The 25,466-nt window shown below is 43.3% G+C and overlaps 1 pseudogene; it reads right to left on the bottom strand.

The window, feature by feature from the left end:
* Positions 1-1,480: 1,480 nt before the first annotated feature.
* LOC113253184 (protein kish-A-like) overlaps positions 1,481-25,466 on the bottom strand; it is a 34,391-nt pseudogene continuing 10,405 nt past the window's right edge.

Here is a 25,466-nt window from a genome sequence, read left to right as displayed (position 1 = left end):
CAAATTATTCTGTTGTTTTTAAAACCACTTAATTGAGGCATAATTGGCATATGGGCACACTACTTGATGTGTTTGAAGATAAGTATACACCCATAAAACCATCATCATAATCAGTGCTGTAAACTTAGGCATCACCTCCAAAAGTTTCTTTCCACCCCAGAAAACGAAACACAATGAGTTATCAATGAGTTATCACCTTACACTCTTAGGATGGCCATATATATATATATATATATATATATGTAGTGAGGATATAGAGAAAAGGGAACGCTTTTACACTGTTGATGGGAATGCAAAATGGTGTAGCCACTATGGAAAACAATATGGACGTTGATTAAGCAATCCCACTTCTGGTTATATTCCTGAAGGAATTAAAATGCAGATCTTGAAGAAATATCTGCACTCCCATGTTCATTGCAACATTATTAACCATAGCCAAAATATGGAAACGACCTAAATGGCTATCAACAAATGAATGGATAGAGAGAATGTGAGAGGGATATATATAATAGAACAATATCCAGCCTTGCAAAAGAAGGCAATCATGCCATTTGCAAGAACATGGATGGACCTGGAGGATCTTATGCTAAATGAAATAAGTCAGAGAAAGACAAATATTGTGTGACCTCACTTACATGTGGGATATAAAATACTCAAACTCATGGAAGCAGAGAGTAAAACGGTGATGGGGGGAATGGGGAAACAGGGAGACAGTGGTCAAAGGGTACAAAGTTTTGGTCATGCCTGAGGAATAAGTTCTGGAGAACTACTACTGTTCAATGTAAGGCCTGCGATTAACAACGCTGTACTGAATACTTAAAAATTTGATAACAGGGTAAATCTTATGATAAGTGCTCTTACCACAAAAGGAAAAAGCAAAATAAAACATAAAAAATAAATTATTATTTCTTTAAAGATCGTATGTTCTTATTGCATATTGCGTAGGAAAAGTTGAGGGCTGGGCTGGTAGGAGCAGTACATCTTGCCGGAGTATAAATGGGTCTAGAGGGAGAATACTGTAAAAATAAGAACTGATTCCTGAGAAGATGGAGATTAAAAAAAAAAATAGCTGTCTCCACAAACTTTTTTTTTTCTCATTCTATAAAGATTTATCATTTCCAAATCACAGTGAAAGGACTGGACTAATTTACCAATTTTGTTTTCCATTATGTGCCTTAGAGATGCCTCAGGGAAGACTGGTGTTGGACACAACAGAATAGCATTTGCAGAGTAACATCGTGGTGACAGCACCGAGGGTCATTGTCGCAGGCATATGAAACTCTTTGAGTATTATATGGTTACATCCTGTTCATACAGGACATTGGTCCAATAACAAAAATAAAGAACAGCTGCTGGAAATTTATCTCATTCAATGTTCAGAGATAAAAGGGTTAACCATTCATTCCATTATTTTCTGTGGATACGTCCTTTTTTTTACTGAAATCTGATGGCAATCTAATGGGGATGTTTTTCCAAGCTGCTATAGGAAGAGGGTGCTGAAGGCCGCCCCCCTACAGAGTACTGCATCATAAGGACTCTTCCAGTCCCCAGTTCTGGCCACTTCCAAAATATACCCAAGAATCCAGTTTTACTTCTGTCCAGGAAGCTGGGTGCCAAGGATCGGATACAAGCACAGGTACACTTAAGCAGCAAGATTATGGTCAACAGACTCTGAAAATGGAAAATGGCGGACGAAGCAAGGCCGGGGAGGCCGACGAAGCCCCAGCCGCATCCCCCTTCCAGGCCCAGGGCGCGTTAGCAGCAGCTGTGACATCACGTGGAACGTGGCTATCTGGAGATGGTTCAACGTTCTGCTTCCTCTTTGCTGCATGCTCTTGGACAAGGCCCTCTGAGTCCCCATGTTCTCATTAATCAAATGTAGACAAAACGAAAGCATTTATTTCACTGGGTTATTTTGAAAAATAGCATCATAATGTATGTGAAAAAGCATTATTAACTTGGCAAACATATTGCTTTTAGTTATTGTTTGTTTTGGGGGGTTAAACAAAAAATACTTCGAAGGTTGAGTTCCCAGCCATGTGTTGTAAAAAACATGTTTCTATTTTTTATTATTCAGTAATACATAATCATCCTTGAAAAATAAAAACACCAAACACGTGCATGCGTATGCCCTCACCCCTCCAAAGTCAGCGTCTGCCCGGTGTTTCATGGACACCGTCTCGCCCTTGGCTTCCAGGCAATGGGAGGCTGGGACACGGTGCGTCCCTTCTTCTGTGGCGCGCCATCTCTCAGCACCAGCCCTGAGCCCTCTTTCCTTGTAATCCTTCGCAGGAAATCCTTCGCTCAGGTTGTATTTTATTCTAGAAATTTGAGCATTTCTTTTACAAATATTTAAATTATCAGTCCATCTGGAGTTAATTTAACGTAGGGTGGGAGAGATGTGTCATATTTTTGCAAATGCTAATCCATTTACAAAAAGGTATTTTTGCAAATGGCATTCAACACCATTTATTGAGTGACCCTGCCTTTCATCACTGATTTGAGTTGCAAATTTTTCCATATACGAAGCTACGAAATGTATTTGAGAAGGTTTTTGGATGAGACATTCCACTGAATTGTCTGTGCTTAGCCCAGTCACTCCCACATATTTTAATTAACTTTATAGAAGCTTTCCTGTCTAATGAGGGAGGCCCTCAACCTTTGTTTTCCATCATCAGCTGGGTTTCTAGCATGCTCCTTCTTCCCGAAGATCTTTAGACTCTTTTTATTTTCACATTCTGGACATCCATGAAAATACAGAAAAGTTTCCAAACTCTCAACAACATAAAGATTAAAGGTGACGGACAATATGTTACCAGAAGCAGGATGTACGATTTCTACATTCTAAGGAAATTGGGGCTGTGTTTAGAAAACCTCCCATCCACCTGAAACACTCCCTAGCTCCACAGCTCTGAATATACACACCTTTATGACTGCAATTGATTTTTTAAAATGTTGGCTTTCCCGTCACAGTCCGAGCTCATCACCGCAGGGGCTATTTCTTAAATACCTTTCGTACCATTGCACAGCGATCAGGACACAGTAAAAGCTCAAAAAACATTTAGAGAATCCATTCATGGTACACAAAGCTCTTTTGCTTGGCAATTCCCTGGCTGTATTTTTCCTCTGTCTTTGCTGGAGGGCAAGGTCCCGGGGTGCCCGAGGCTCGCCCAGCTCAAAGATGCCTTTCCTCCCCCAACTGGCTCCCCGGAGGCACTCGGCAAATGCTTTTTCCATTTCCGTGCCCTCTCTTCACTTCCCTCTTCCGAGGCGGGGTATGAAAACCAAAGCCTCGTGGAGTCTGCTAACATTTTCCTAAGAAAACCAGGGTGGCGGCCTGGAGGACGTGACAAGTACACACGAAAACATGGTTCCAAACTGCTGCAGCTTCCGTGCCCGGGTAGAGACCGACTCCCCGAAATGACCTCATCTAGGCCAGCGTACCCGACCTTATTTTGTTAAAGAGTGCAGAAATGGGACCTTCGGTAGGACTCTGAAGTCTGAAGTCTCTGGAGGACATAAGGACGCAGGTGCCAAGTTGATGCCCCTGGGTGAGGGGTCCAGGAAGAGCACATTATTCTTTTGAAGTGGATCTCCCTGGGGTTCACTTTAAAACGTCAGGGGCAGCATTCCTTTGATAGTTTCTGGGTACCCTACACATGTCAAAGGAAAACCAAAGGTTTTCTCTTGCATCACAGGATTAACTGGTCAAACTGGTCGCGGAAGGCCCTCCGAGCGCGGAGCACGGACAGCTGCAGGGAGATGCTGCTGGAAAGCAGCGGATACCTCGTGTGGGCGCAGACTTCTCATTTGTGGTCACTTAAAACTCTGGGAATGTCACATGTAAAGGAGGTTAAGAAAATAAAATCTTGTGACTGAGCTCTCTCTCTCTACTGTCTTCTCACGTTTTCATAGTAATTGGGGGGGTGGGGTTTAGGGGGCTGGAGGGGAGGGGGGTGCTTAAGTTTGAACTTAAGCGAATTTCCTAAAGCCCACCAGAAGTCAGCCCTGAGGCCGGAGGACGCTTGGGGGCTTCTCATGCTTCTGCCTAGGACCCCTTTGCCTAGACACAGCCAAAAGCCCTCCAGGGGATCTCTAGGACAGAACTCACAACTGTGCCCACCCTTCCTTCAGGTGCTCCTTCCCGGAATGTGTGCAAACCTTCCCAGCCGGCCGTAGCCGAAGAGGCCAGGCTGTGACCTGGCTGGATCTTTGTCGACCAGGAGACTGGGCCCAATCCAGCTTCCTGCTTTGCTAGTTTTCCTGGTGTTTGTTTGCAAAGGAAACCTTGATTGCTCAGCCTGCGGGAGAGAATATTCTCTCAGGCTCTTATGGCCTGTTTCTTCTGTTGAAGGGCAGACACAGTGCAATGCTTTCTTTTCTAGCATATGGAACACGGCTTTAGGGACTTCTTTTGGACTGGGGCAGGTACAGAAAGCTCAAGGGCCTGGGGTCAGCAACCTAAGTGGGGACGTGCTGCCCTCCCTTTAGGAGTTGACCTTGGACCTCAGGTCTTAGGAGGGTGTACCTCACAGTCTGGAGAGTGGCCCTGCCTCAGGGCGGGCAGCAGCTTTGACCAAGCAGTGGAGGGGGAAGACCCGAGGGGCACGTGTGCAGGTTACGCAAATTAATTCTGGCCACCAATGGGGTGACACGTTGTAGCTAGGTGCCCCTCTCTCCATACAAGAACAGAGAACAGCTGAACATCGTATGCACCCCTGCGTCTGACTCCGCGTCCCGGAGGTGAGTGAGGAACAAATGTCCAAGGGCTTTGCATGATTCCCTGCTCGGGTCCGATTACCCTCCCACTCTCCACAGAGGACAAGGACGGCCCCCCCCCCAACCCCGAGCCCATGCGTGCTTGGCCTCAGATATTACTTTGTTTCAATCTTATAAACCATCCAGCATTGTAACCTAGGCAGTGCGAGCGCTCATTTCCCCTTTCCTCTCCTTTTTGTTACTTTTGCCACTGAAGAAACCGACGTCCGGAGAGGCGCAGGGACTTGTCCATGGTCGCAGAACAGAACTTGTATCACGGCCTGTGCTTAGAAGGAGGTCTGTACATGCTTGCGGGAGGTGAGATTTAATTTAAAGCCAAATAAAAGACAGGTGACTTTGTGGTTTCTTTCATTCATTCTTTGTTTACTACTTCTCAGGAGCAAAGCATTAAGTTTTAGCATCCAGCTAATGCATCATTCCTTGTAAGAGCTGTGTCTGTTTCAGCTTTGAATTTTTCTTTTTCTCCCATCCCATTGCTTTCTTCCCTAGAGGCACCACATCCCTCTGTTCGGCGTGTGTCCTTGGGTACGCGTGCTTGAAAATACATGTGTAACATCATTTTACACAGAAATGTGTGTTAGGTTGTACACACAGCACGGTGTTATATGTTTTATTCTATTGCCTCTTTCTTGTTTGAAGATTTTTTCTCCGTACGTGGCTTTCTGTTCATCTAGTTCATTGCTTCCGAGAGCTCTGGTGTATTCTATGGCGTACATCGGCACTCCCCCGGGGGTGGGTACCTGGACCACCTCCACGTCTATCTCTGCGCTACGCAAATAATGGTGTCGAGCATCCTTGAACATGTGAGAGCTTCTCAGGGGGAAGTAGCAAGTCTCTGTACTTTCCGTTGCAGGTCAAAGCTTGAAAGGAGAGCTGGACAGCTGGTGATGGTGTAATATTTATTTTAAATGCAACCAATAGGAACCGGAGGGCATCCCCCATTAAAGGGACTACTCTACAAAGAGAACCATTAAAATGAATGTAAATCACAGTAGCCTCGGGGACTGTTTAATAACAATCTGACTTTTTATTGGGTGAGCAGGAGATGTGCCAGCTTTCTCCTTACAGAGTCTTCTGGATCTTTTGCAGAGAGAGATTCTATCTGAAATGCTATGGAGATTACGGAGGGCAGAGGGCTACTCAGGGAGTAATGGCCATAAATCCAATTAGTAACTCACTTTCTCTTTTGCCACAGGCTCCATTTCGCCCAAACACATGGAAGATAATTCCACACTCTGGAACCTGGTAAATCCTGGGGGCTCCATGATATCATGCCACCAAGACACAGAGATTTCTTGCCTGGACTGGAATGATACATACTAAACCCCGATTGTTCTAGAGTGGAATGGTGTGGGCGCCTTGCCACACTTTATTCTGTATACTCGTGTATCGCTTCCAATAAAAACGTGTTCCTGTCTCATTTGTGAAATAAGGAAATGGAAGAAAAACTTGAGGGATTTCTAGAGAAATTTAGCAAGACCAGAGATCACAGGCACCCCACTTATTTTTAGATGAGGGGACTAAGGCAGCAGGAGCACCAAGAAGTTTAGGGGTCCTGCTCCGAATGAGGAGGGCTGGCACAGGGGTGAGAGCTGTGTCCCTTGACTCTTCCAGTGCAGTCCTGGGTCAGCGGGTGAGATCAGTCAGCAGAGCCGGGTTGACGAGCCCAAGGGCTGAGCCAAAGAAGGGTCTTGGATTCCAGACACTACTTGTTTGAGAACTGGCATACTTTAAAAACCAGATTCCTTTTTTTTTTTTTAAAGATTTTATTTATTTACTTGACAGAGAGAGAGACAGCCAGTGAGAGAGGGAACACAAGCAGGGGGAGTGGGAGTGGAAGAAGCAGGCTCCCAGCGGAGCAGGGAGCCTGATGTGAGGCTTGATCCCAGGACCCTGGGATCACACCCTGAGCCGAAGGCAGACGCTTAACGACTGAGCCACCCAAGCGCCCCTCAGAAACCAGATTTCTTAATGACAAAGCTTTATGATCCAAAGCAAAGACCTGAGATGCCTGGGGTAAAAATAAAATATGTTTATTATTTTATTTTATTTTAATTTTGATGTTTAAAAAAATACTGTGTAACTGCTTCTCTTCTGTTTCCTTTGAGCTAAAAGACAAGGCACGTTGAGAACAGCTCGGGTAGAGGCGAGAGACAATCGTACGGGGCTCTTTCTTTCTCTCGTTACCTCTATACTCGTTACAAAGATGCTTCTCTGGGTTTGTCGTTTTGTTAAAATTATGGTTGAAATCAAGATCCGAATGACTAAACCACACAATTTGCATGAGTTTATAGAAAAGACACAAAGGATTTGGGTTTGAATCCCTGACTTGTCACTTATGAGTAACCTTGAATAATAACCTCTGAAGCTTAAGTTCATTATCTTCAAAATAATGTGAATAATATGTAACGCATAAGATTGTTGGGAGGATTAAATAAGATACCGTAGGGAGAACTTTCAGTACAATGGCTGGCACATAATGATACCTATAGTATTTTAACAGGTGCATATTTATTATTATTACTTTCCCTTGTATGACTCCAGGGATCAATGAGTTATTTGTTAGGTACACTCATACCCTGAATTCTTCAAAAGCAGAGCCTGAGACAAGGATTTGTGTGCACGATGTTTATTCAGAAGGTAATCTCAGGAAGTGCAGTGAGGAAGTGAGTCCAGAAAGAGAGGAAAGCCAGTAAGTGTACCTCCATCGGCAACTGGGCACAATCCTGGGGACCTCTCACGGGACTGTGTGAAATGTACTTTAAAGAGCATGGGACAAAGGCACCCATAGTGTCTCCTACAACTACAGAAATTCAATCTCCAATTAGGTTTTGAGTATGTGTCACCTTTGTGTTCAAACATCTTTTTTTGTTGTAAATCAGACAACGGTCTCCATTGAGCTGACTTTCTCCATGCTTGGACAGAGCCACTCTGCCACTGTGATCTGCTTTGCCAGCTCCTTGTCCATGACCTGATGGAGGGCTTGGTTTATGCTGCAAAATGTTTCAGCCTGGTAAACACATCTGTGATACTGAGTTTAAATTCACATGTGTACCATTCCATTTAAAGTTGAGGTAGGTTATCTCTTAGACCCTGGTTATCAAAAGTAGGTGAAGGAGCTTCTGGAAATCATGGAACATTTTACAGAGAGCACCACACTCCCTGCAGAATACCACATAATTCTGATATATTCAATTCCAAAACCTAAGTAGAAAAAATGATTGTAAGAAATAGGACCATAATATGAAGTTTCTAACATGGACATGCAAACACACATATCAGTTCAATGTAATTGGCTCTTTATGAGTTTCCACTAATATTTGTTTGCTAATTAATCATTAACTTGCTATCTGCTGGAATTTGCTAGCAGATAAGCAATAGTAGGCACCATAGGTATCAGAAAAACATGTAAAGAGAAACAGTAAACATGAATAAAATTTTACCTGTTTTTACATTAATCTGGGACAAAGAATCCTTGACTCCCTTTCAGGGACAAAATCCCTCTGCCTAATTTATAAAACCGTGGCATTTGAGAACCTACTTAAAAGGTCAATTAAATCACTATAGTGCCTGTTCAGGGCCACGTTCACTAATCAAAACGAGGGAGATACCGCGATTCCAGGCTACTTGGAACTTTCCAAGAGAGGCCGAGCACATAGAAGCTATGCCATAGCCACTGTAGAAACAAAACGTGAACTCCTGACCGACTTGGAATATATCACTTGTTTTAGGAAAGTTTTATTTGTTTTAATATTTTGCTCTAAATTAAGCAACCAACAACCGAAGAGAACTAAAACAGCGGCGTCCTTGGTGCACACTAGTTCTTACTTCCAGACGCCCATTTCCTAAAACTGGAATGCCTTCTACCGTCTTTACTTTAAGCTAACCCCAAACCTGCGGTCCCCACAAAACCATACCACAGCCATACCTGCAATCAGACACTCTGGCATTCTTACGGTACTTTCTATACTGTTCACTCGTTAGTCAGTGCTACCCTGTACTGTTGGTGATCTCTCTCTCACACACACACACCCCTACACTCCTCCCGTCTTTCTTAACTAGACATAGTCCACATTTTACTACTGTTTGTGCCCAGCAGGTGCCCTGTACACAGTGGGCACTTGCAAGTATATTAGAATCATCTAGTCAGGCACCACCCCAACACTATTTACAGCTCACGCTAAGAAACATCAGTGTTTCTCAAGATGGAATCGGCTAGAGAGAAAAGGAAATTTGCGCACCTTCAGTGCCGGTTTGAAACTTTTAAGCACTAAATGTGTTTAAGTATAAAAGCATACACTCCTTATGCTTATCTCTCTACGGCACCCACGAAACTAAAATAGTTCACAATTAAATGCAAATAAACCCAATACATTCCAGTTAGCATTATTACAACAGATGATGCTGTTTGGCTGAAACTAAATCGCCATTCAGGATGTGAACGCGATACTGATAACGCAGGCTCTTCGCGATTCAGCACCCAGTCCGTAGGTTTGCTGTGTGAGCGCCCCATCTTCCCGTCCCGAACACTCCGAAATCACCATGTGTACAATAAAACACCATGTCATTTCCATGCCACTTGGCATGAATACATCATTTATGTATTAATTCCAACCTCTCTTCCTTTCTTATTTACCTGTGACAATGAACGTACTTCTTGGCATCAACATGGCCTTAAATACAATACGATGAAATCATGTGGCAATACTTTGTTGTATGGTAGTCAACCGAATGACAATGATAATAATAATATTAATAGCTAAGATTTACAGACCAGTTACTATGTGTCAAGCACTTTTCTGTATCTAGACTGTCCCATTTAATTCCCATATTCACCGCTTGAGAAAGATGCTACGATGAGCACGATTTTACAGATGCGGAAATTGGGGCTCAGAGAAATTCAATAGCATTTTCAAATCCATCCCATAGATACAGCATTTCCACCTGTAAAGTCTGACTCCGGAACCGGAACACAGCACTTATATTCATTTGTTTAGTTTATCATTAAAATGAACACAAAATTAAAGCAATTGTTGCACAGAATAACACACTCCAATGTTTGATATTTCTGTACACCCACAATTCATCAGATGCTCAGTGATCACGCCTGGAGATTTTTTTGAACCACTAAGTCATTAGAGCTAGCTAAAACTCAGCTTCACGTCCACAATCAAAGAAGTGCTTTACTGATGACAACACATAACCTAATTGTAGTTCTCAATAAATGTAATCTGTTCAAAAAAGTTGAACAATATGCATGTCATGCCCTTCTATTATACCGGTCAGACGATGTCTTCATTCAGAAGTCCATTGACTTCCCCAGTATGCAGCTTCGGTGCCGGCTGTGGAGGACAGCAGAGACTGGAGGGGACCCACAAGCCAGAAGAATCTACGAATCCATAATTTAACATGCATAGCCAAGTTCTTCTGAGACTGGAGTTTCAGCTTCTCTTTCAGCTTTTTGATTCAAGTTCTCCAGAAGTCAGTATGTCCTCACCGAATTGGGAAATATGCAGACTTGGTTATTCCTTCTGATTGCCAAAATAAACAAAATAAACTCTTAAAATGCGATGTATTACCGGCGTCCTTCCTTGTTCAGTTGACGGGTTCAGGCAGGAAAACATTTGGACAAGGAAAGGATGGACCTTTGGGTGCACCCTCCCCCTCATCCAGCCCAAATTCAGCAACATAGTACTGTACGTATTCCGTCAGATCTCCTGCCATTCTTTACAAAAATAAAGTGTGATTAACTTATTGACTTCTGTTTCCCAAGTAAATAGGCAACTTAGGAATGAGGACAAAGCTTGCACACTTTAGGCCTGTAAGCACAGGGATCAATTTTCTCATAATACTGCAAAAGACTGATTTATCAGTCATCTGCTCCACTCACAGCACATTGCACTGGCCAACGTTAGACCCAAAGAAGTATAGGACAAGCTCTCTAAGCTTAAGAATGTTACAAGCTTATTGTTATCCTCGGGGTCATGTGCAGCAACCAGAATAGCTACATTCAGAACTTGGCTACCATTCCTTCCATCTTCAAAACAACTGGGCTAGGTAAAATTTGAGTTACCGCGCTCACGTAGACCAGGCTATTAGGACACAGGAGGTGAACGCTAAGGTCATCCAGCTAATTAGTGGCCGAGCCAAATCTTGAAGTTACGTTTCTCCGTCTTCGGTTTATCCCACCAGACCAAATCGCTACTTTAGGGCAACGCAGAAACAGCATTCTAGAAGGTGTTTAGATTGATTTCTAAAGTTGATCTGGCTCCACCATGAATATTGAAAAACTCCCCCGAAACAAAAAAACACCTGATTTGTAACTGGAGCCCGGAGTGTCACCCGCAGCCTGGGCTGATGATTTCGTTACCAGCTGCTGGAACACTTCAATGGGAAGACGAGAAATTCCTGCAGGAAATGACTCCAGGCAGCTCTGAATTAGTAAGGAAATTAAATGACTAACTTCAATGTTTCCTGGTTTTTGTCTATCTTAATTAACACTTTATTTTGGTAAAGGAAAAATTGAACCACTTTTTAATAGTCAACATGTAAAACCTACTATCTGTTTATATTAAAAACAGGATTCCCAAGTCTGTTTTTATTTAAAGAAAAGAAAAACATTTTTGAACAATTTTCAGTAACCATATTCATTAAATGGTTCTTAAAAAAAAAAAAGAAAGAAACCAACAATTACAGCATATGTGTGTGGGAAATATCAATTTCCTTTTCATATTTCCCAAAGGTGCACTTGAGAAAAATGTGTTGATTATTAACAGGGCTAATATTTTTGTGGTAATGTTATTACTGAACATCTACAATAATTGGAGTTTGGGATTGACAGAGGTATCGTAGCCAGAATATATTATTGATTTCCAGTCACATTAATATAACATGGACCTAATTGGATGTTGTTATGACTTTGTTTCGTTTTGTTTTTATTATGACTTTTAATATATATTTTGATATGACTCTCATTTCACCCTCATTCCTTTATTCAACAATATATACTGAATGTGCGCTATGTGCCTGGGTTTCTTCTAGGTGCTGAAAGTACGTGATAAATTAAACAAAACTCCTGCTCCCATGGAGATCATGTTCCAGTTGAGGGAGACGGATGATACGAAAAAGTGGGGAAATCTGTCAGGTAGTGGTAAGGAGATGAGAATGATGGAGGGGTGCTTCTTTCGATGGGGTGGAATCAGGGAACCAGGAAACTCCTGCATCGTCTCTTTGTAGAAACTTGATGACCTACCACATATCTCCTCACGGACGAGTATCCAGCATCCTGTCCCGTCCTGGACTCCGTAAATGTTTAGGATAAACTTTTGAGTTCAAGGATAATGGAAAGCAATTTCAAGAAAGTTGTTTTTTATATCTGTGTGAATTTTCTCTTTCTTTCTAGCTTTCTTTACTAGGTAATATCTCTTAGGAATGAGGAGAATGAGGCAAAATTCAGATTCTCACCACAGAGCTAGTTTGCTGTACTGCCAAACAAACTCGTATCAAGCTTCTCTTACCAGTTAAGTTTAGAGGCACCGGCTTTATTTTTACTAAAATTAAATAAACCAAATTCTATCTGATGTCTCCAGCATGACTGTGAACACCAACAACAGGGGGTAACTTTTGTCGAACAATACCATACACCAAGTACAGAACTTCTCATACTTTTTTTGCCCCTTATTCTCACAAGAGGTCTGCACATGGGTATGATTCTTCCCATCTTAGAGGTAAGGAAATTGGGACTCAGATACGTTAAATATGTTCCTGGAAGTTCCAGAACTAATAATGCCCACATAGTTGGAGTGTTACGTCACTTCGGCCCGATCCCACGCTGCTGGGAGCAATGAAGGAGATGATCTAATCTAGCCTCATTTTACATATGGGCAAACGGAGACAGCCCTTGTAACCTGCCCAAGTCCCAGAGCCAGTGAGCTGGTGGCAGAGTGGGGACTAGCTCAGGTGACATGGGCAGCCTTCCATGAAAGCTGTGAAAGCCAAGCTCTGGAACTCACTGCCTTTCCAATAAATGTCCGGGACAGTGGTTACTCACTTGAGACGAAGGCGAGTCTTGGCCCCTCCCTAATACCATACTTTAAAAAAAACCAATTCCAGGTGGATCATTGATCTAAATATGAGAAGTAAACAACAAAGTTTTTAAAAGAAAAAAACAGGAGACTATCTTAATGACCTTGGGTGGGCAAAGAAGTGCTGACAAACATAAAGGTTAAAAATGGGTACACTGAAATACATTAAAATTAAGAATTTATTTTTATTTATTTATTTGGGAGAGAGAGAGGGAATGAATGGAGGGGGGCAGAGGGAAAGGGAGAAGCAGACTCCTTGCTGAGCAGGGAATCTGTTGTGGGACTTGATCCCAGAACCCTGGGATCATGACCTGAGCTGAAGGCAGATGCTTAACCGACTGAGGGACCCAGGCATCTCTGATACTGTTTTTTTTTTAAGATTTTTTTTTAGTTATTTACTTGAGAGAGAGAGAGAGCATGCGAGAGAGAGCACAAGTGGGGGAGAGGGGCAGAGGGAAAGGGAGAGGCAGACTCCCGGCTGAGGAGAGAGCCCGATGTGGGGCTCAGTCCCAGGACCCTGGGACCATGATATGAGCCGAAGGCAGACGCTTAGTTAACTGAGCCACACAGGCGCCCCCAGTTTGATACTGTCACACACACCCAAGAATGATTAAGATGAAAAAAATAGAATATTAAATTGGATTCTATGAAATTGCCATATTTGCAGGTCAGAAATAAGCAAATACCCCCATTTTCATATAGTTAAACCTGTACCATGTTTCGAGGAGGATGTGGAACTCCAGAGCTTCAGAAGCTATTGGTGAAGTGTCAGCTGGCACAACCCTTTGCAAGTCTGGTTGGTAGTCTGGCAGTTAGCTACTGCTGTGTAACAAACTGCACTAAGGCTTCGTGACTTAAAAAAGCAGCACATTAATTTATGTAAGTTCTATTGGCCAAGTGGGCAGGTCTGCTGGTCTGGGTTACGTTCAGTTAATCTCACCTGGGCTTGTTCACGCACCTGTGGTCAACTGGCAGGATGGCTGGGGGCTGGCCAGTAGGATGGCCTTGTCCAGGATGACTCTGCGCTCCTCCTCATGGCTCCCACGTGCTTCAGCAAGCCAGCCTGGACATGCGATCAAGGGAAGCAAGAGAGAAAGTAAACACAGGCAAGTGCTTTTAGGAGCTCTACTTATATCTACTTTTCTCCTGTCCCATTGGCCAAAGTAAGTCACATGACCAAGCTCAGCATCAGCATGGGAGGGAAATATGGTGGCATGAATACAGAGATGCATGAAAAATTGGGCCAGGGTTTATTCAAGCTGGACAAACATGTATACACCCTATGACTCGGCAGTTTCTCTCTTAGGTATATACCCAACAGAAAGGTCTGCGTGTGCTCACCCAGAGATGTGGGTAAGAATATTCACAGGAGCACGATTTGTAACGCTCTCAAACTGAAAACAACTCAAATGTCCATCCATGTAGAGCGGATAAGCAAGCATACTGTGCTTTATTCATGTAGTGGAACAGTGTACAGCAATGAGAATGAATGGACTACAACAACATGTAGTAGGTACATAGGTAGGTAGATAGACAGAAACAAATAAACAGTAAAATAAATCTATGGTGTTAGAAGTCAGGCTGTGGCTACCCTCAAGGAGAGGGGCAGGAGGGGTTTCTGTGGTACTAGTCATGTTCTATTTCTTGTTCTGGGTACTAGTTACATCATTGTGATCATTTCGAGAATGTTTATTAAAATGGACACTTGGGTTTTATGCACATTTCTCTATGTGTGTTTACATCAATGCAAACATAAAAATCACAGTTTTATTTGTGTTTTGTTTTCCTATTCTGTTTAATTTATGTTCTCTTTTCCTATTGGGAAAAACTCAGGTAACTTTAATTCTGCGGACTGTTTTCTCTGTGAAGGTGGTTGGCTTTCAAAATTAAGAAGCAAATTAGTTGTGGCCACCACTCAGTTCGGTGCAATTCAATTCAACTCAACAATTCAATTCAATTCAAAGCAACTTAGTAAAATGGATTGAGAGCCCAAAGCACGGTATCAGCACAATGGAAGCTAAAAGGAGAATGAGGGCTCCTTGGTTGCTTTTCAGACCTCGCTGTGCACCTGAATCGTCGGGGGAATGGGTACAGTGCACGAATTCCTGCGCTCCGACTCCGTAGATTCTGATTTTGTAGGTCTGGGATAGTGACTAATATAAACATTTTTAATTAAGCACCGTAGGTAAAATTGACCCTGTAAATCTTTAGAGCACATTTTGACAAAACCGAGCAGGAATTAAGAATCCAGCGGCAAAGAAATTTTGTATTTAAAAGAATACTAAAACAAGAGACAAATGATAATACAGTTATAAAGAACCTGACATTGGATGGCAGAACTACAATTTATCAAAAGAAATGGGATTGAGTTAAAATTGATGTTGAAACAAGTAGGGCATTTCTAGGAAAGGTTATAGACCCATCCAATAAAAATATACCAAGAGCCTCCTGTATGCCAGATACTTGTCTTCGGTGGTGCAGGAGGGAACAACACAGGCCCAGTTCTCTGCTCAGTAGAGCTTGTGTGCTGGTGAAGACAGAGGCTTCCTTAAGAGAGGGCAGCATCCACAGGGGAGTACCAAGAAATAAACCAGGAACCAAACTGTAGAAGCTTTTTTGCATCTAGTAATTTTTTAAACTCTTTTTTAAAAAGATTTTATTTATTTGAGAGAGAGTGAGAGAGAGAGAGAGAGCATGAGCGGAGGGAGGGGCAGAGGGAGAGGGAGAAGCAGACTCCCTGCTGAGCAGGGAGCCCGATGTGGGGCTCGATCCCAGGACCCTAGGATCATGACCTGAGCCGAAGGCAGATGCTTAACTGACTGAGCCACCCAGGTGCCCCTAATATTTTTATATTCTAAGCTAAAACAGTTTCTTCCATTCCTTGGGTTTCAAACCCTCATGTATCCTGTTTTCTTGTCATCCTCTCCCCTTTCTGATCACTCAGTCACACAAGGCATCTCTAGCAACCCCATGTTGACCTCTGGTTTCCCTCCAACTTCATCCCATCTTTTTTGTTACTAGTTGTTTACCAAAAAATCCAGAGCATACTGGGTATGCTGGGTAATCTCCCAAGAATTACAGAAAGACTGTCAATCCCTCTAAATCTATGGCATAGACCAACCTCATAAGCATCTCATAAGAGCTTTGGCTTGACTCCTCGAGGACGGGCGCGCGCTCCTACCACGCACTCTGCCGTCACTCCAGGAGTTCGCAGCTGCGCGTGAGAGGGTGTTAACCGCTTTCCACCAAAGACCTGTATTTCAGGTGACAACCGCATCCCTGTTCTGGCTGCCTACTTCCATAGACCGTTTCTCCTTTGTTATGGGGACGTTTGGGGGAGGGTTTCGTTGATGTAAGAGACACCAGTTAGTTAGGTGTCTGTCAACTGAAAAAGCCATCAGCTTACAGTTGACGATAGCGATTCCTGCTTCAGACTCACTGCACAGACATTTCATGACCGGCAGTGGCAAGGCCCCTGACGCTTCTGAAGCTTGAGGAAGAAGAAAATCGCTCTTTATACTCAGCCTTCCACTCAGGTGTCTCTCCATGTGACAAGGTATTTCTTTTTCTTTCTTTCCTTTTAAAAATTTTATTGTGGTAAGAACACTTAACATGGGATCTATCCTCCTCTATTTGCATGTGTGGAATGGGTCTTGTCATCTATAGGCACAGTGCTGTACAACGGATCTCTAGAACTTATTCATCTTTCATAACGGAGATTTTTTTAAAAATTTTATTTATTTATTTCATGGAGAGAGAGACAGCTAGCGAGAGAGGGAACACAGGCAGGAGGAGTGGGAGAGGAAGAAGCAGGCTTCCAGTGGAGGAGCCTGATGCGGGGCTCGATCCCAGATCGCCGGGATCACGCCCTGAGCCGAAGGCAGGCGCTTAACGACTGCGCCACCCAGGCGCCCCTCATAATAGAGATTTTATGGCCATTGATTAGCAACTCCCCATTTCCCCTGGAAGTCCCTAGCAACCTATTCTTTGCTTCTCTAAGTCTGACTATTTTAGATACTTCATATAAATGGACTCAGCTACTGTTTCATCCTTCTATGTCTTGCTCATTCAGCACAGTGTTCTCAAAGGTCATCCATGTTGTCATATATTGTAGGATTTCCTTCTTTTTAAAAGCTAAATAATATAATAGGGGCGCCTGGGTGGCACAGCGGTTGGGCGTCTGCCTTCAGTTCAGGGCGTGATCCCGGTGTTATAGGATCGAGCCCCACATCAGGCTCCTCCGCTATGAGCCTGCTTCTTCCTCTCCCACTCCCCCTGCTTGTGTTCCCTCTCTCGCTGGCTGTCTCTATCTCTGTCAAATAAATAAATAAATAAAAATAAAATAAAATAAAGGCTAAATAATATAATAATACATAAGTGCATATCACTTTTTCTCTATCCGTCCATCTGTCAGACATTTGCATTGTTTCTGCTTCTTGGCTACTGTGACTAGCACCGCACTGAACATGGGAGGGCTAATATTTCTTTGATATCTTGATTTTTCAATTCTTTGGATAAATACTGAGAAGTGGGATTCTTGGATCATATGGTAGTTTCGTTTCTAAGTTTTTAAGGAACTTCAATACTGGTTTCCATAGCAGGTGCACCATTTTACATTTCCACCAACACTGTTGGGGTGACCAACCCCCTGAGCCCTGGACTCCACTTTTCCCAGGTCCTCAAGCATACCCTCTCTATCTTGCATGTTCAGTCTCTCTTGCCTACAAATACTTTTGCTCTGTTCACAAGCATGCATCTAAGGGGATGTTCCCTAAACCCTGTTATTTTCTTAGGCTCCTTGAGAATGTGGGGAGTGCCCTCCTCAGTGATGCGTCCTTCATCACTAAATCACCGCCCATCTGCCTCCTCATCCCCAAGTTGACGTCTGTGCATAGGTGCCAAATAAGGGAGGATGCGATGAAGCCACCAGTCTCTTTATCTCTAAGCCCACGGCCCTTGTATCCTCATCTTTCCTCTGGCCTCTCTTGAAGTTTAGCTCCCAGATGGGGTGGCTGTCACTGAGGGTGCCACCCCCACACGGGCCTTAAAAGGTGCTGTGTCCTCTCCAACACCCCAGTCCAGGTGAGGTGAGAAAACACCTTTTGTAATTCCCCACAGCACAACTAAGACCAGCCAGAAACCTTTAAACAAGGCAGGACTGAAGATTTGGGGTACATAACTAATGGAATGACCTAAAACCGAATTATTTGCCCAAGGAAGTAGGCTTCCTCATAGACATTCAGCCTGAGGATGCCTCCCGGCGAGTTCCTTGTGGCAAAGAGCACCTTTCCTCTATGGAGGAGCTTTTTCAAGTCCTTCTCAAACTCCTTTTGAAGTCCAGACTCAAGGAAGTGAGACCCAGAGATAGCTAGCAGTCCTTTCTCCTCTCTCCTGCTTGCTTTCTGAGTTTCATTGTCCTTGCTGAATAACCAGCTTTCCTGACACCTACAAGTCCACCCCACTCATAAGATATGGGTAAGGTCTTGGCCCATGGCCTAAATAGGCCAACCCTTCCAGATACAACGTAATAAACACAACCTCTACAGGAGACACAAAGCAAGTATAATCTGGTTATAGAATCACCATTTAAGACTATCTCTGACCATTAATTACTAAATTCACTGGCCTCCTCTTGGTTTCCCTTCTCTTCGGTCTCACTGAGGCAGTGGACCCCTCCGATACTCTTTCCTCTCTTGGCTTCTGTGCCACTATTCTCTTCCGGGTTTTCTCGAAACTCTCAGATCACTATCTCTCTGTTTTCACTGCCCATACGTCCTCCTTTTACACCTTGGCATTGCCCAAGATTGTGTTCTTGGCCCTCTTCTCTTTCTCTTTCCAATCGCTCTCCTCAGCTGAGTGGGTGTTTGTTCTAGAACACCCTAAATGGTGTCAGAACACTGGAAGCATTAGTGACTCTTCTCTGGGCAGACACAGTTCCTTTCTCCCCAGCACATCTTCCTTCTTACCTCCCCCTTCGGACATCTCCAACACCACCCTGAAAAAAAAGGATTCTTTCCTTGTCCACCTTTTGCCACTCTAATGTCACTTCTTCCTTTGAATCCATGATGCATTTTGAACATTTCATTGCAGGGGTGTCTGGGTGGCACAGCCGTTTAGCGTCTGCCTTCGGCTCAGGGCGTGATCCCGGCATTCTGGGATCGAGCCCCACGTCAGGCTCCTCTGCTATGAGCCTGCTTCTTCCTCTCCCACTCCCCCTGCTTGTGTTCCCTCTCTCGCTGGCTGTCTCTGTCAAATAAATAAAATCTTAAAAAAAAAAAAAAACATTTCATTTCATGAAAGGCACCATTCCAAGGTGTTCCATCCTCAGAACACATATATTGACTGGATATGATTATCTCCACTTTGGAGTGGTGACCAAGCCTTGCTGAGGCCCAGCGACCTGCCTAGTGTCATTCGATTAGTGTGCGGTGGACCTGGGACTCTGCGTGTTAAGACAGCCACACAGCCTTATTTGTGTCTTGTTGGGGCACCTGTCTTACTCTGCCTTCCACACTTATTTTTGCAATTATGTAATTCCTTTGCATGCAAACTCTTGAGGAACTTTCTTATTTTTCCTGGCATCAGGCTTACAATTCAGAATTTTGGAAGATGGTCTCAATTTCAAATATTTTATTGCACCATACAAATACGTACTTTTGACCCGATTTGGGGCTTGTAAAGTGGGTCAGTGTATACAAATGCCTTGAGTATTGCAGGAAATCAATAAACAGCTATAAAATTGAATTGAATAATTTGGGCAAACAAGCCGGGCTTATTTCAGATTTGAGTGAAAAAGATAAAGAGAGAGAGTAGATGATCTCAATCCAAATATAATGCTTTATTAAAACAACAAGCATAAATTTCAAGTGGTCACTGATTACTAGCACCTGTGTGCGCTTCGCAAGACTGATGCAACACAGAGGAAAGAGCAGCTTTCTGCATCATTTCACTTCCAATGTCAGAGCGGAGGGGGAAGAAACCGCTGACCGTGGTCTAATTCCTCCGTGACTGGTTGGCAACTATCTGTTCTTCCATAAAATTGTTGCTCTTGTCCAATTTCTCCTGTTTGATTCTCATCCTTTGGTTTCAGGGTGAGTGTATCCGCCAGTTTGTAAAACAAAACAAAACAAAAAAAACACTAGCATTTTCTATTTCAACACTCGAGGATGCTCTTCTCAACCTGCTTCTTCTGGGAAGTAGTCTTTTTCCTAGACATTTCTAGAAATTTAAAATTAGAGGTATGAACTTATTTCTTCACTCAATTTTAGTACCAATTACCCTTTATACTCCATTCCTGAGAGGAAGTGGGGAGGCTTCACGTCCTCATCTGTACCATTTCCCAAATCATTGCTCGGATGGCCAAGGGTTAATCTCATCAGAACAATGTGAATTCTTACTAATTGGAGACAGACCAGGGAGTACTATCCTTATCATGACCTTTTCTCCTAGACCTTGGGCCTCTTTCACTTCAGAGTTCAGGGTTCAACTTCTGCTCTTAAATCTCAGCATGGAGTTACTTTCTTCAAACACCAAACACCAGACGGTTGCCCGGGAAGGGTATCTGCCATTTATTTGTAAATAATTGTAGGGTTTTCTTCTTACCCCTCTACTCTACTGGCCTTTTACATTCCTATCATCCTACATCCCCCACTTTGAAGTACAATCACTTTTTGTCTTAACAGATGAACCAGAGAACAGTTCTCAGAAGGTCTGACAACGCAGCAGTAGATAGATTACATCACACTACGTGTTGTCATTCAGCAAAGCCATTTACAGACAGAGCTATTTTGAAGCCATTAAAAAATGCGATTCATCTCGAACTTGCCATCTGCCTTCTGTTTCTGGGCTCGTCTATTGCGTTAGCTAAGAGATTAGTCTCAGCAGCCAACTTCCCTCTAGCTCTCCGGTGACACTCGGGGAGACTCTTATGGGAAGAAGGCAATTTATTTTAGCTGAACGACCACATGGCTAACTATACACGGCAATTATACAAAGCAAATGTATCAACTTCTGCCATAGGAGGCAGGAGTTCCCTTTCTGGTCATTAATAATGAACACTCTTCAGTAAGTAGGAAAACATTTACCAAATAAAATGGCCTATTATAGATGATCCCCCGGGCAGCTGAGAAACTGCATGGCCATTGAGGAAAGAGGGAAGCCAACGAGGCTGAGCCGCCTCACGACCGTGCTCGGTTGTCCTGGAAGCATCTCCAAACCGGCAGAAGATGTGACCTGTTGGCTCTTTGTGCAGAAGTGTCTAGTCCGAAAAGAAGTGGCCTGGTCTTTCTATATTGCAATTCCGTTGCTTCCTTTCCTGGCAGCTGCGTAATTGGGAATGCCGTGAAATCAAAACAAGGAGCAAGTCAATTAGAACCGGGAAGTGTCAAGTTGATCTAGTGTGGCTTTGGGGGGCAGCAGTGCTGGGCAAACTCAGAGTTCTCCCGGAGTCCCCTCTCACCCCTTCACCCACCACTTAAAACGCTTGTTCCTTATACTCCTGGAGCTCTCTGGAGGCTCCTGTTTGCTCTAATGCTTGGGCTCTGACTTGGTCCATAGTCACTTATCCAGCGTACTCCTTTGCAGGCATTTTAATGAACAAAATCCCTGAAAAGGTGCTGACGTTTTAATGCCTCCTATTGATACTTTATATTGAGGCAACAAGCTTTGTACTACATTCAAAGCCCTTGCAAATCCAAATGCTCTGGGGTCTTAGCTACCCCACTTGCACATGGGGTGTAATTAAAAGAGACACGGAACACGTGCACTTACACCCTGCTCTCATCTTGAAGACAGCTGACCATTGCCTAATTAATTTTCAACACCCTTATGAGGTAGGTGTGTATTGCCCTTGCTTCACAGATGGATGACTTCAGGCAGTGGAATGATAAAGTCCAAAGCCTCGGGGCAAAGACTGTGCCTTTGATGAATTCTGCAAAGGGCGAATGGTGATAGAGTAATGGTTTAAAAAAAAAAAAAACACAAACACATTAATAATCGTGTGATGAAACCTGTGGCTTCTCAGCTGGTCCAAAATGTAACCTAGCTCAAGTGTTTTACCAAACTCCATCAAAAATTTGGTCTACTCAATCATAGTTTTGTGAAGAGAATGAGCGCATGCATCCCTTCCAATAAACCACAAAGGGTGGGATGATAAGGACCAGCTTGGCAACCACACACTGCTGTTGTTGAACTTCAAAGCACTTTAAAAACTTATGAAATGTTATTACATTTTTAAAAATGTAGTCATGAAACATGTATTCATTGAGGGACAATTATATGCAAAGCACTGAGCTGGTGTTTAGTCTTTTACTGGGCTCATGGCCCAATAGGAAATAAGACATAGGCAATCACCTACAGAGCAATCGATGCAAATAAGGGTAAACACAGCCTGTTATGGGAGTGGATTCCCATAAGGCGCGCCTAATCCAGGCTTGGGGAGTAGGAAAGGCTTCCCAGAGAAAACGTATCACACCGTATCTAAACGGATAGCTTAAGAACTGGTAGAAATCAACCAGGGGAAGGAATAGGACTTGTTAGTGGCGAATTGAGCCCATGGGCTGCCTTTTTAAAACTGCGGAGCAGACAAAGAAAATGCAACGTTAGTCAAGGCGGTTCAGTTGGTTTAAGCCAAGTATGTCACGTTAAAAGCAAGCCTCTTGTCCTTCTACACCTTTAGAAGTGCGGTCTCCTTCTGAAGGAAACAGTCCGAGCAAGTGATTTCAGAAATCCAACTGATGAGAACGTGGGGCCTCTCTATACGCTCTCAGGAAAGAAGTACAAAAAAGGCAATTAGTGTTAAAATCTCACGATGAAGTAAGTTCATACCTCGAACTTTACATTTCTAGAAATGTCTAGAAAAAGACATAACTTCCACAAGAAGCAGTTTAAAGGAGCATACCAGAATGGGGCAAACTTCCCTCAGAAGCTAATGGGAAACTTAACTGATCATAAAGACAGGAGGGGGAAAGAAAGGAGGGAGGGAGGGAAGGAGGGAAGGAAGGAAGGAAGGAAGGAAGGAAGGAAGGAAGGAAGGAAGGAAGGAAGGAAGGAAGGAAAGGAGGGAGGGAGGGGGGAGGGAGGAAAGAAAGAAGGAAAGAAAAAGAAAGAAAGAAAGAAGAAAGAAAGAAAGAAAGAAAGAGAGAGAGAGATGAAGGAAAGAAATGAAGGAATGAAGGAAAGAAAATAAAGACTTGGCCACCCAGTTCATATGTGATGTGACTAATCGACCTGTTAGAGAATTTGAGGAAAAAAACTTCCAAAAGAAGCGAATAAAACTGACCCTTAAAATGGATTTCATACTGGTTCATTATTGATTATTTCAACTATTTTCTTAGTTTATAAGAGCATAGCCCAGGGTGCCTTGGTGGCTCAGGGTCCTGGGATCAAACCCCCATGTTTTTGGGCTCTGCGCTCAGTGGGGAGTCCGCCTGAGGACTCTCTCTCCCTCTGTCACTCCCCCCGCTCAGGTGTTTGCACGCTCTCTCTCCCTCAAATAAAAAACAAATCTTTAAAAAAAAAAAAAAAAGAGCATAGTTCATAGAAAAAACTTAGTCGTGGTCATTCAACAAAAGCGAGCATTCTTTCTCTTCGTTACAGACAAGCAATGTCAGACACAAGGAACTGAAAGGACATTTTTAATTTCATTCAAGTGACTTCTGGGGAAATTTGGCAAAACAGATACAAGATTGCAGTACCTCTATCATCCTGAACTTAATGGAATGGAATGGACAATAGATAATAAGCCCAGCAAATATACAGGCGCTTTGCTTTAACTTTGGGAAGTGTCTAGAAATGAAAGACACTGGAAATGGATGCCTGCCTCAATATAAAGTCCCTCCAGAAAGAATTCTGTGGAGATGATACACAGACATAATTCAAAAAATCTCATTTTTTGCCTGCTTCCATCCTATTTGGGAAATGGGATATGCCGCCCAGGGCTGAAAATGAAGCATGCCCTTTCCAGGGAGTTCTTTTTTTCCCCCCCTAAATAAATTTTATTTATTTGTCAGAGAGAGATAACGCACACAAGTGGGGGGAAGGGCAGAGGGAGAAGCAGGCTCCATGCCAAGCAAAGAGCCCGATGTGGGACTCGATCCCAGGATGCTGGGATCATGACCCGAGCTGACGACAAACACTTAACCAACTGAGCCACCAAGGCGTCCCTGGAGAAGTTCTTCTTTGACACTCTGGATAAATAGCACCCAGCTGTGAAGGAAGAAAACACTCTGGCTCCCCATTTTCTTTTTCTCTGACGGGAAGGAAGGCAGGAGAAATTCTGTGAAAAAAATCACCAGGAGTTAAATTTTTCTAAAAGCAAATAGGGCCTTACCTGCACAGGAGGAGAAAAGAAATAAGACGAAAGCCACTGAGGATGGTGACGGGCCACGGGAAGCTGCATAGGAAGCCCCGAGGATGGATTAAGGGTACATCGCATCCAAACCTTGCTTTTATTTTATTCTGCTCAAGCTGGGAGCAAGGAGCCGCTCCCTGCCGGGGAGAGGCACGTAAGCCAGGAAATTGTTTTTAGACTAGGGCAGATGGTCTCCAAGAAGCAATGCCTTGGTGGCTAAGCTTGAATTGGGGTAACACTACAAAATTTGAGGGCATCACTCAGGGGAGCAAGACACGCTAGAACTGTTAACAGAATTCCAGGGAAGAGGGCTGCACTAGAGATTAAATTTACCGACCGTGATCTAACACAATCCTGGATTTACTCTTTCCTCTTGCTCCTGCAAAAGAAAAAGAGAAAGTAGAACATAAGCTGTTAGCACGTAGAAGAAAGAGTTGGGGAAGAAGTCAGGGAACGATATATAATACTTGGGGAATTAAGATATCTGGCTAGAGCTGTCCCTATCAAATAAGTACAAAATAAACGGAAATGCCACTACAGTTACGCAGTGATACTACAGCCAAAAAGGGAAGAGGTTTTGAAAGACAAATGAAGAAATCATTCTCAAGGAAGACAATAGAGAGAAGAGGAATACTTTCTGTTACCAGTCCTCGACACTCTCAAAGTACTGAGAGAGGATAGGAAATCTATAAAACAAAAGTTCCGAGCTAGATCTGGCATTTTCTTGCTTTAGAGTGAAACATTCTTTCTAATAGTTACATAGTATCCCATCATCCCCGTTGAAGCATACTGATGTGGTGCCCATATTTTGTTGTTGTTGTGTAATGACGGCACTAAAATTTAAAGGGCTCTGTACGACAACAGCATTACAAAGGTTAAAACAAGTAACAGACTTGGGAAATATATGCAACGTATATAAACCAACAAAAGAATGTTAATAAGATCATGACAGATCATGAAGAAAACATAACGCATGTAACACGAACATAAGCAGAGGGCGTGTGTGGAGAGGCAGGCAATTCTAGAAGAGGAAAAGCAACCTGGACCGTGCATATGTGGAATGGTAGTCAATCTTACTAGTAATAAAGAATGCAAATACAACAACTGGTATGCATTCCGCTTCTGGAAAGATGAAGTAAAAGTCCTTTCCCTCGTCCTCCTGCTAAGAACAGATAAGAAACCTGGACATCATATGTGAAAGAATATAAGAGGACTCTGAAAGGTGGAGAGAAGGCAGACCAGCTAGAGACCCC

The sequence above is a fragment of the Ursus arctos genome, unplaced genomic scaffold, assembly GCF_023065955.2.
Source record: "Ursus arctos isolate Adak ecotype North America unplaced genomic scaffold, UrsArc2.0 scaffold_17, whole genome shotgun sequence".
Lineage (NCBI taxonomy): Eukaryota > Metazoa > Chordata > Mammalia > Carnivora > Ursidae > Ursus > Ursus arctos.
This window is presented reverse-complemented; position numbering and strand designations above follow the sequence as displayed.